Source organism: Triturus cristatus, chromosome 11, assembly GCF_964204655.1.
Source record: "Triturus cristatus chromosome 11, aTriCri1.1, whole genome shotgun sequence".
Classification (NCBI taxonomy): Eukaryota; Metazoa; Chordata; class Amphibia; order Caudata; family Salamandridae; genus Triturus; species Triturus cristatus.
The window spans coordinates 854,930,527-854,942,220 of record NC_140594.1 but is presented as its reverse complement, the minus strand read 5'-3'; positions in this window follow the sequence as shown (position 1 = coordinate 854,942,220).

Genomic DNA, 11,694 nt, shown 5'->3' with positions numbered 1-11,694 from the left:
TTAAATGAAAAGTTGCAACTTAAAAAAAGTAATAGATATATAAATAAATATACAAATAAATACATGAATCAATACATAGAGATACAGGCAATTATAATTCTTTAAATAAGTGTCATGGCGTCTGTATCACACGTCCTGATCGGGTCACTGGACACCTGGATCTGGCAGTCGAAGTGTCAGTGAACTGCACAAGTGAGGTGGAATCATCAGCAGACACAGATCATCAACAGTCTGTCTGGACCAAGTCTTTACATTGGCATCGATGTTTGGTGAGGGATGGGTCACATGATGAAAATCTCTCGTAAGGGACTTCCCAGCACGCTGGGCAGTCACCATATGTCTTTTGGTGTTAGTGATGGTAAAGGATGCCTCAGACTCAAAAGGAGCACCAGACTTTCTTTTTCTGTGTCTGACAAGCACTGGATCTCCTCTTGTGAAGGTGACATCTTTTACATGACTTGGTCTGTCATAATATATTTTCATCTTCTGTTTGCACCTAAAGTCCGTAGTATGAATGTCTTCCTCATTCTTGAATCTGAGGTTGGTACATTGGGGCAGCTTGGTCGTCATGGTTCTTCCAAACATTAGAGTTGCAGGGCTATCCCCTGTCATTGCGTGAGGTGTCGGAAGGTAAGCTCGAAGGGTAGTTTTCAAAACTTTGAGTTTGAGCTTCTCCACTGCAGCATGCTGAACAGCATTCTTTAGAGTACTCATGAACCGTTCTACCAGACCACTGGCCTGGGGCCAAAGAGGAATGATTTATTGATGTTTTATATTGAGGTGATTTAGAAAGTCTTTGAATTCTCAACTATTAAAAGCTGGGCCATTGTCAGATTTTAAGATTGTAGGTGCACCCCATGTGGCAAAGATGCCATCTAATTTTGGAATAACCTTTTCATGTGTAGTGGATGAAAGGTTTTCTACCAATGCAAAACGGGAGTATTCATGAACAATGACTAGAAGATGATGCCCATTCTCAAGCGGACCAAAGAAATCAATAGCAATTCTCTCCCAAACATGATGTGGCAATTCTGACACAGGTGACACAGTACAACGCGTACGAATACCACGCGTGTCAATACAACGTGGGTATTACTACTCATAGTCATTCACCATGACCTACCATTACAAAGCATACTTTTACCACGAATATGCCTTTAGCACGCATGCCATTACAATACAAAGGCATGCGTGGTGAAGGTAAACTCTTGGTAAACGTATCTTAGGTAAGTTACACTACCCTGCCCTACCCTAAACCCTAATTAAGTACCCCTGCACGACCCCCCCGAGCCCCTATCCTTACCCTATCCTAAACCTTAAATCACTACCCCTGCATGACCCCCCAACCCCCAATTATTTTCCTAACATAAAACATCACCCCTGCATGACCCTCTCCCCAACCCCCAGTCCTCTTCCTACCCTAAAACACTACCCTGCACGACCCCCCTGACCCTACCCTAAACCCTAAAACACTACCCTGCATGACAACCCTGAGCCTCATTCCTCTCCCTACCCTAAATCACTCCCCTGCACGACCCTCCCCCTGACCCCCAGTCCTCTCCTTACACTAAAACACTACCCTGCATGACCCCACTGAACCTACCTTAAACCCTAAAACACTACCCTGCATGACCCACCCCGACCCCCTCCTCTCCCTACCCTAAAACACTACCCTGCACGACCCCCTGACCCTACCCTAAACCCTACAACACTACCTCTACATGACCCACCCTGATCCCCCAGTCCTCTCCCTACCCTGAAACACTACCTTGCACGACCGTCCCCGACCCCCAGTCCTCTCCCTACCCTAAAACACTGTTACAATGCATGCTTGGTAACGCTTGCATTGTAATGGTATGCGGGGAAACAGCCGCGTTGTAATGGCTGTTTCCCAATTCAGACATGTTCAAAGGGTGCTGAATAACTTGAGATGAAAGACAGTTGCATATATGACAAGTCTTTATTTTATTTTTTTACCCTTTTGTCGATGTAAGGAAACCAGACTCACGGAGAGCTCTCTTGGTGCAACTATTCTATTTCTCGATGTCCCTCATGGGCGACGTTGATCACTTGTTGTCGTAAACTCTAAGGAATAACAATTGGTGTACCTCACAGAATGAGACCTTTTAGAGTCACTGGAAGTTCATCTCTTACACTTTTTAACTTCAAATATTCACTGGCATTAGTGAGAGGTCTAGAGTGCTGGTTCCTCGATTGATTAGCAATAATATCCTTTAATTTTAACATGTCACTTTCATGGCTAGTGGAAGTTGGTGTGCTCAATTAAAAAAAAAAAATTGATGTTGGCCTCCGCTGTCTTAGATTGGGTTCAGGGCCCTGTAATGGCACTCTTGAAAAATACTTTCCCTGGATGATGAAGCATTGTATGGTTGTATTGTTGTAACTTTTAAACCCCAATGTTAAATTCGAGGAGGCATTTTGGTTTTGGGATTGCCAAATATTGTCAACCGCGCTTGAAAGGCTTTCGGTACAAGAATACATGGAAGTATTCACAAGCCCAAACCACTGCCAAACTTTCTTTCTCAGGTTGCGAGTAATCATGTTCCGTTTGTGACAGGCTTTTACTGCCACAATATGTCTCCAGGCATTTGGCTGTCCGTTGTGCTGTGCAAGGATTGCGCTTTATCCAACAGGGCTAATGTCAACTACAATCTCTGTACGAAGCTTGGGATCAAAGTGGGCCATTTCAGTGACACTCTTAATAGCTTGCTTGGAAGCTCTTCTCACATTCATGGGACCAATAAAAAGACACATTCTGTTTTGATAGTTCTTGTAAGGGTGTAATGACTGAAGCAAAGCCTCGTATATATCTAGAACAGTAACTGTTCATTCCAAGAAATGATCGTAACATAGAAATGTCTTGTGGGGGATTTGCAGCAGACAATGCATGAACTCTAGCTAGATCAGGTTTCATGCTCCCATCAGAAAATACATGACCAAAGATTTTCAAGCTTTTTATGTGGAATTCACATTTGTCAGTCTTCAGAGTTAAGAAGTGGTGGCTGGTTGGGAAATGTGGCGGGGAAAGAAAGAAAGAAAACTTACCTGCTGGTCGCGTTGCCAGCGGTCGCTCTCCGCCGCCTCTCCTCCATTGCAGGAAGCACCCAGTCTCCTAGGCTCCCTAAGCCAATGACAACGCTGCAAGGCAGCATTGTGACTGGTTCCCCTAAGCCAATCGCAATTCTGCAATGCAGCGTTGTGAATGTTCTGAGCGCTGTGGTTCGGCGCTCAGATGGGAACAGGGAGCCTGTGCATGTTCCTCAACAGGTTGTGTAATGCAGCCTGGTGGGGAACATGCAAAGTGCGCAGACTGTTTGGCCAGCCCAAGAAGGGCCGTCTATACAGCCCTGGGCACTTTGAGTGTGCTCACCACTCCTCTCCGTGGACCCTGCTCTGGCCAACCCCGCCCCTGCTCTCACCAGGGAACGGAAAAATAAAATGACAATAACGTTCCGTTGTTATCATTTTATTTTTCCTCTGTATTACTCTTAAAGCAGTGGGACGACGCTCCTCCGCCTTAGTGGAGGAACCACCGCTGGAGTTAAGCCTGAATCATTCAGCAAGCAACATACTTGCATGAGAGCTTTGTTATGCTCTTTCTGTGTGACTCTGAAAACCAATATGTCATCACTGTAGTTAAATGCATTTACTACAGGCTGTATGAAACGTCGAATTACGTTTTGGAAAAGGTCTGCAGCAGAGGATACACCAAAACTCAATCACTTATAGCAGAACAGACCAATATGTGTAGAAAAGGTTGTCATATATGTGGATTTTTCTTCAAGTTCCAATTGGTGATGTCCTTAAATTAAGTTGAGTTGAGAGAAGAACTTCGCACCATTCAATTGAGTTATCATATCAGCAATGTGCGGACCGTGATATAGCTCTCGCTCAATTGCCTTGTTGGCCTGACACGTTTTAATGCAAATGTGTACAGCTCATTCACCGTCTCTTTTAGACACTACTACAATAAGAGAAACCAGTTGTTGCAGGGATTCTGCTTATACACAGAACTATGCGTAGAACCCCAGGACCTCAGTGAATTGTGGTGTACCAGAAACTCACCTCAGAACCCAGAACCCAGTATCCGGCTATCATAAGTGTCCCATTCGTTATCCGAGATTTAGCTCGGCGGTCCCAATGAAAAGACAACCCAGAACAAGCGACTCAGTATACTCTCAGTAATGGTGGGAATCGGAAATACCTGTTCGTATATTATTCTCACATCAGTCCACAACAATAATCAACAGAGACACGGTGAAAATAAAAAGAGTTTATTTTTATAGACCACGTGTCCTAAGATGCAGTACTTTGGCTAATACAAGCAGACAAATGATTAAAATCAAAACCATCAACATCGTTACAATTCCATAGAATATAAAAGGGGTGATCATGTTATAATGACAGTGGATACTACCACCTTCCCTTTACTAAGAAGCTAATATTATTATTAGACTAACAGAAGGTCTCTTAGGCTTGAATAGGGGACCCCATACCTCAAAGATCAGCTTAGTGAAATCACATCACAGGAGCATCAGGAGTCTTCTCGCAGGAAGGCTCGTCTTCGGTCTGAATAATAAACATGATGTCTGTGATATTAAAAGCACCAACTTTCAGGTATTTGCAGCTGCTCGTGTGTTATGACTAAATAGTGGGTCGATCAACCTAGAGTGGAAAACATGCATTGTCTAACAACTCAGACTGTTTGTCACATCGTGTGCAGACCAAGGTCGCTGCGCAGAGCTCGGGATGGTAACAACAGATTGCTCTTGTGTGAGGCAAAACTCGAGTCAACAGTTTGTTTAAGCAATAACATGTGAACGCAGTGTCGTGTGCAAAAGCAGCAAGATGGCTTTCTAACCTCTAACGTGGTTATGCTAACTTAACAATGTATGTACGTATTAAGGGAGTCCTTACTACACAGTGGAGCATTCAATGATGTCATATTTAAACAACAAATTAAGTTCATTTTCAACAGCTTCTTGCAAGTTAAATGCAATTAATCTGTGTCTTTGAGCAACAGAATGAACATTCTCATTTATATGTAACTTTACCTTCAATGTTTTAAGTTTTCCAAACCCGTGAAATAATGAAGGAAATTGAACTCCAGTTTCATAATGAGCATTCATATTGTAATTCACTGATATCAGTCCCATATCAGCAGCAGTGTTAAAACTCCGCAAACAGGCACTTGAAGCTGTTTCTTGAAGTACCACAGTTTTCTTATGCTTCATTGTAGCTACTAAGGACCTTTGACTCTTCAAGGGCGTCAATGCAGTACATGTGTATACTTTAGTTTCTGACTTTGTATGTTGTGGTAATGGAGACAATTCTCGATACTTCTTCTCAGGCATGCTATTTATTGAAGCACCTCTGTAAATGATTAATAGGATCCAACACCCATTTATCTGTGATCTTCGGACAAGGTTTGAATGATTTTGGTGCTTTTTCGTGTCGATTTTTCTTCACTTTGGATTTTTCCTCACATTTGTCTAGTCGAACTCTTTACCACAGCCGATGCATATCTGTTCAATGGTGGAAATGACAGTCCACATTTGTACCACATTTTATTTTTCTGTGGAGACATCGCCTTGTGTCCCTCGGCCTTGTAGCTTGGCTTACTTTTCATGCTCATGACTGACACACTTTGGGCGCTTCTAACTTTCATATCAGTTTATTAACCAGCAGCATGCCCTTCAGATAGAGCAGCCTTGAGGACTTATCCTAAACTCAGAGTTTCCTTCAGCATTCCCCATCAGAAGGAATCTGACAGAGATCCATTGATTACTCTGAGGCGGGTAGCTTTATCGTAATTAAATTCATTGAATTTACAGTGCTTCACTAGAATATCCAGTCTCTCAACAGACTCATCGATGGTGTCACCTGGTCTTTGGCGTTCTTGACTGAAGATATAGCATTTATAATCCACATTTGGCACTGGATTAAACATGACATTCAAGGCTGTTTTGATTTGATCATACATCACTTCACCTTCTTGCGGTGTCTTATTCATGGCTTCTTTCACTCCTTCACCATACATATTCCTCAGATACTTTATAATCTTTTTAATCTATTGCATTTATGAAATCTTCAAAAGTATTTATCCATGCAATCCATCTATTGCCAATATTTTGCGTTTTTCACAGTATCAAATGTAGTTGGCAGTTTTATGAATGCAGCAGCCGTATATATATTGGTGGACAGCAGTGGTCTCTCAGGCTCGTCTTGTGGAACTCGATCACGTAGAGCTTCTCTAGCACCTTGTGGCGTGATGGCTTTGGGGTCTGCCTTAATGACTTTTGGTACATCAAAAACACAAGAGCAACCCATATGTCCATGTGAACTGGGTAATATCTAGTCAACTAGAAACAATTGTTCACAAGGAACTCATTTTAAAGAAAAATATTTTTTTTGACTTGTTGCAAACATGAGTTTTTGCAATGACTCTCTTGTGAGCCTAAAGGAGAACCAAATACAATCTAGAAGTTTAAATTAATTCCCACATTGTAGTGTCTACCTAATGCTTGTTAATGAAGTAGCCCAGAAAATGGATTAGTTAATACACGCTTCAGCCGAAGTGAGTGTCGTTTTATTGGGAAATGCAAAGGATACTTAATAAAAACAACTGCTCACATAACACAACATATATTGATAATGCTTGCACAACTATAGAAAAATTAGAGAAAAGGTGACTTGGGTGACCCCTGTGAAGTGACCATAACCAACATATAATAAAAAAAGAGTGATTGTATTAAAAAACAGGTTATTGGAATAGGAAGGATGTCTTTGTGATTCTGATTCAATGTTTCAGATCAAGGACAAGGACAAGAGTTTTTTTCTAGTGCTTTCAAGACTATACTTATTGATTGCCATTGATGTTTCAACCCCACTATAGATATGGGGGTCTCTTCAGGACGGAGAATTCAGGGGACTTAAAGTAGGATACGGTGTTAGTGAGGTTTCTATAGAGTTGTGTAAGGGCTACTGAAGGAGTGATGAGTAGGAAAGGCTTACCTACTGGTACTTAAGCTCCTGTTGTTAGTACCAGGTCCCTGGTGGCAATTTGTAGGTCTCGCCTGACCCAGCGCATGCGCTGGTCTGGCGAGACTTATTGAGAGGGCTCCAAAAAGTGCTACCAGGCCAGCCTAGAGCTACAGTGCATGTGCGCGGGCTCGCGCCTCGTTTTACCGCGATTACTTTCACTTTCGGCCGCTTTGATGTTTGATCGCGATCGGATCGCGATCACTTTCGCGGCCCCACGGCCGCTTTGCATAGCCAATAGGCCTCGCTTTTGGGACCTTATAAGTATTTAGTTACGCAACTGTTGCATGGCTAAACACTTATAAGGTCCCAAAGGCGAGACCTATTGGCTATGCCAATGCTTGTTTTGAATATACCATTGGTCCACACCCTCAGTTCAGGGGAGTGGGGTATTCAAAGTGCTACCACAAAGTGTGGCTCAATGGTTAGAGCGGCAGACCCTGATGCAGAGGTCTGGCCCTGACCAGGGTTCAATTCCCGCCTCGGTGGGTCTTGGGCTCAATTTCCCCGGACCCGATAATTCTCGCCTCGGTGCCTATTCTAATCATGGGTCTCACTCTGCAACTCTGGGCAATAGCTTGCTTAATCTCCACAACGGCCCCAAAAGCGCTAGGATGCCTGGCTTTCACCTTGGGGGTGCCCAGGAGTGGGCACTTCACAGGGAAAGGCCAGGAAGGGTTCCACAGCGGTATGTGCACAGCGCCTGAGAGACCCTTTCGGGGGTGTGCGGAGCGCTATATAAATGCACTACATTTACATTTATTTACACGCTTTTGCTGGCCTAGCGCTTGCGGTTACGCGCGCAGCCGCCAGCTTGTAGCACCCGAGGCGCCATCTGGAGCGCGATCACTTTCACTTTTGCCGCTCTCGCGCACCACTCGCGTGTTTTTTTTTAAATTTCCTTTTTGCAATTGTTGTCCGACATGCATTCTATATGTAGGCGTCCCTGGCCGCACCCGCCCACTTCCGCCCTGCTCACCATGGCAGCGTTTCACATTTTCAGCCATTGGAGTGAGCGGGCTTACCCATCAGACTTTGGGTGTGCGTGTGGTCATGTTAATCAAATCAGGCAGAGCCAGCAACTTCATCGTTTAAGAACGGACTCTTTCCCAGGAGTCCTCTTAATGCAAAACCGCCGTGTTTAGTAGGGGAATGCGGGCTATTGATCTCCTGCGCCGCCTGTCCTACATTGAGCGTTCAGGCTTGAGAGAAAAAAGTATCTTTTCTTTCCAACGCATGCCCCCCACTCCCCCCAACAAAAACTACCTTTCTCTTTTCTTCCCTGCCGCACCCCGCATATTCACCGCCTGCTCAGATCAGGCAGCAAATATGTACCTTAAACACCGGTAATTCCATGTCCGCACAGCTATTCACCATTCCGAGGGATTTAACTCGTCATAGGAGCAATTCCATGAGTCGATACCGGCCGGTAACCAAGGAACATCGGTTGAAGTGAATTATCGTGATCAACGTAGGATTTCTCGTTTTCAGGAGTCTGTTTGTGTGTATACGTGTATGTGCACACAAACAGGCTGTACCCACATAACAGGTGTTACGTCTTCATTTGCATTCTTCTTTTTCAGTGAACTTCCCATTTATATTGGCCGGCATTTTTGTTGTTTTACGTGTTTTTGGCTAGTTTTGTTACTTTCTACATTTGCCCTTAATACTTGGAAAAGGAAGAAATGTGATTTTTAACCTGAGTTTTAATCCTAGCTCTCTCTGAAAACGTTGTGATCTTGGTTACAGCACTGTTGTTACCTTATGTCGCAGTTTCCATATCTGGCAATAATGAGAGCCCGAGAGAGACGTTAATGAATTCGGGAATTAGATTCACTGATGTGACTTCTTCACTGACACGTCACAGGATGCGCTGTTTTATTGTGGGATCACCACAGCGCCTACTGAGAACAAGTATTGGCTTAGCCAATAGGTCTCGCCTTTGGGACCTTATAAGTGTTCAGCCATGCAACAGTTGATGTTCTTGCACCAAGGATATTGTGCTGCATAACTAAATACTTATAAGGTTCCAAAAGCGAGACCTATTGGCTATGCCAATGCTTGTCTACATTGGTGGATGATGCAACGTTTTGCGGAGATTCGTCACGGTCTTGCAAAGACAAAAGGGTGGGCCCAAAACGTGTTTTGGCACCAATGCATTTTCATAGACTTTGTACTTGTGTAGCTCGAAAACGGCTGAAAGAATTTGAAAGAAATTTGGAAGGAATATAGGTGATGGTGTAGAGATAATCCTTTTGGGTGGTACAGGTATGTAAGGTAAGTATTTTTTAACTTGTAAGGTATTTTAACTTGGTGATATCTGTGGTCCCAGTAATATAGCGGCATTTCACAAAATTACCACTGTACCTAGTGATGACCTTTACAAAAGTTAAACGCAGACATGTTGTTTAAAGGACACTTTCCTTATGTTGTGGGTTAGGGGCTAAGTTATAGGTAAATATTAGGTTTTATAATTTTCCCCTACCTATTACTTCTTAGTTAAAGTGGTAATAGGCAAGGAAAAAATATATATAGTTTTTATAAATGTAAAAATAAAAATCATGGAGTACTGCAGTAGTTCCATGGAGGTACCACAGTACTCAAAAAAATAAAGAAAAATAATATATGTAAAACCTTTTTACAAACACTGTAATACACTATATTTCACAAAGTGTACATAGTGCAGCAGAAATACATATATATTACAGTGCAACTTAATACCAATTTAAAAAAAAGTAAATTTCTTTCAAAAAAATGTATTATCATTTTGGGTAGTACAGGTATGTAGAGTACATATGGTATTTTAACTTAGTAATATCTGTTCTCACGGTAATTTTATAGTATTTTGCGAAAGTACCGCGGAATTATAGGGGCTATTATGATGATGGTGGGACCTGTCGGTGGCGATCCCACCGCCATCTGAACCATGATACCCGCCCACCATATTACCATGGTGGGCGGATAGGTGGCGGTCGGAAATACTGACCGGCATGCATCCAACGGGCTCCTTGAGCCCGCCCGTGTGTCGGAGGGGAATCATATACATACAATGGTGGGATTATGATGTCCCTTTCTGCCCCCCTTTTCATGGCGGTTAATCCTCCATGAAAAGGCAGGCAGAAAGGGACTTTGGGGGCCCGTAGAGGGCTCCCCTTTCCTCCTAGCCCCGAGCTGTGGGTTTTGGGGGGCACATATCCCGGCACCATGTGGCAGGCACCGCATGGTGCCTGCCACGTAGTGCAGGGATATGTCAGGTGTCTCCATTTTGCATTGCTGGGCAGAGGCTGCAGCCAGCCGCACCCGCCGCAATGCAAAAGATAGCCACTGTGGTGGTGGTTGCATCTTAATGCCTTTGTCGGGACTGCCGACAGACTGTTGGGCGATCCAGTTATGTCCGCCCACCATCCTTATCAGCCCCTATGTGATTAGTTGATGATTGACATTGCAAAAGTTAAAGGCAGCCATGTTGTTTTAAGGGCACTTTCCCAGTGTTGTGTATTAGGGGGTTAGATATAAGTAAGCATTAGGTTTTATAAATTTCCCCTACCTATTTCCACTTAATTAAAGTGATCATAGTTAGGGAAGAATTTTCGATGCAGCGCGCACAATATAATTAGTTCTATATATTTATTTAGTTACGTAACTCTATTCGGCCGTATGCCGTAGTTTACTACCCTGCCCCTCCCCTGCCCCGCCCCACCGCCCTTCAGCACTCCCTCCACGAGCCGCTACCGGCTATTCCACTGTACACCACTCTACTCTACGCCACTCCACTCTATGCTATTCCATTGTACACCACTTCACTCCATGCCACTCCACTCTACGCTACTCCACTCTATGCTATTCTACTGTATGCAACTACACTGTACCCCACTCTATGCCACTCCACTGTATGCTATTCCACTGTATGTCACTCCACTGTACACAACTACACTCCACTCCACACCACTCCATTGTATGCCACTCCACTCCATTCTACCCTACATCACTCTCTTGTACGCTATTCCACTGTACGCTATTCCACTGTATCTCACTACTCTGTACGCAACTCCACTGAACTGTAATACACTGTAAGCCAATCCCTTCTATGCTATTCCTCTGTGTGCAACTCTACTCTATGCCACTAAAGGTTATGCTATTCCACTCTACCCCATTCCACTCTACCCCACTCCACTGTACGCCACTCCAGTGTATGCCACTCCAGTGCACGCCACTCCACTGTACGCCACTCCGCTTTCTGCTATTCCACTGTATGCCGTTCCACTCTACAGTACTCCACTGTGCACTATTCCACTGTATGCCAGTCCACTCTATGCTATCCGGCTGTATGACACTCCACTGTATGCTACTTCACTCTAAAACACTCTCACTTTATGCCATTCCACTCTACCCAACTCCACTGCATGACACTGTATTTCCCATTTCATTGTACTTTTGGAAAGGGCTGATTCCTTCCTGATACGGAAGGGCTCATGGTCATTGAGCGCATTGTAGGAGAAGGAGTAAGTGAGTGCCCAGCAAGTATTATAGTGATTCACACACCCATGAATAAGAATTGTCTACAGTGTGCGTTCACTATCGGTGATATGCACACCAGTATATTTTGTGTTTATTTAATTAAATATAGCATCG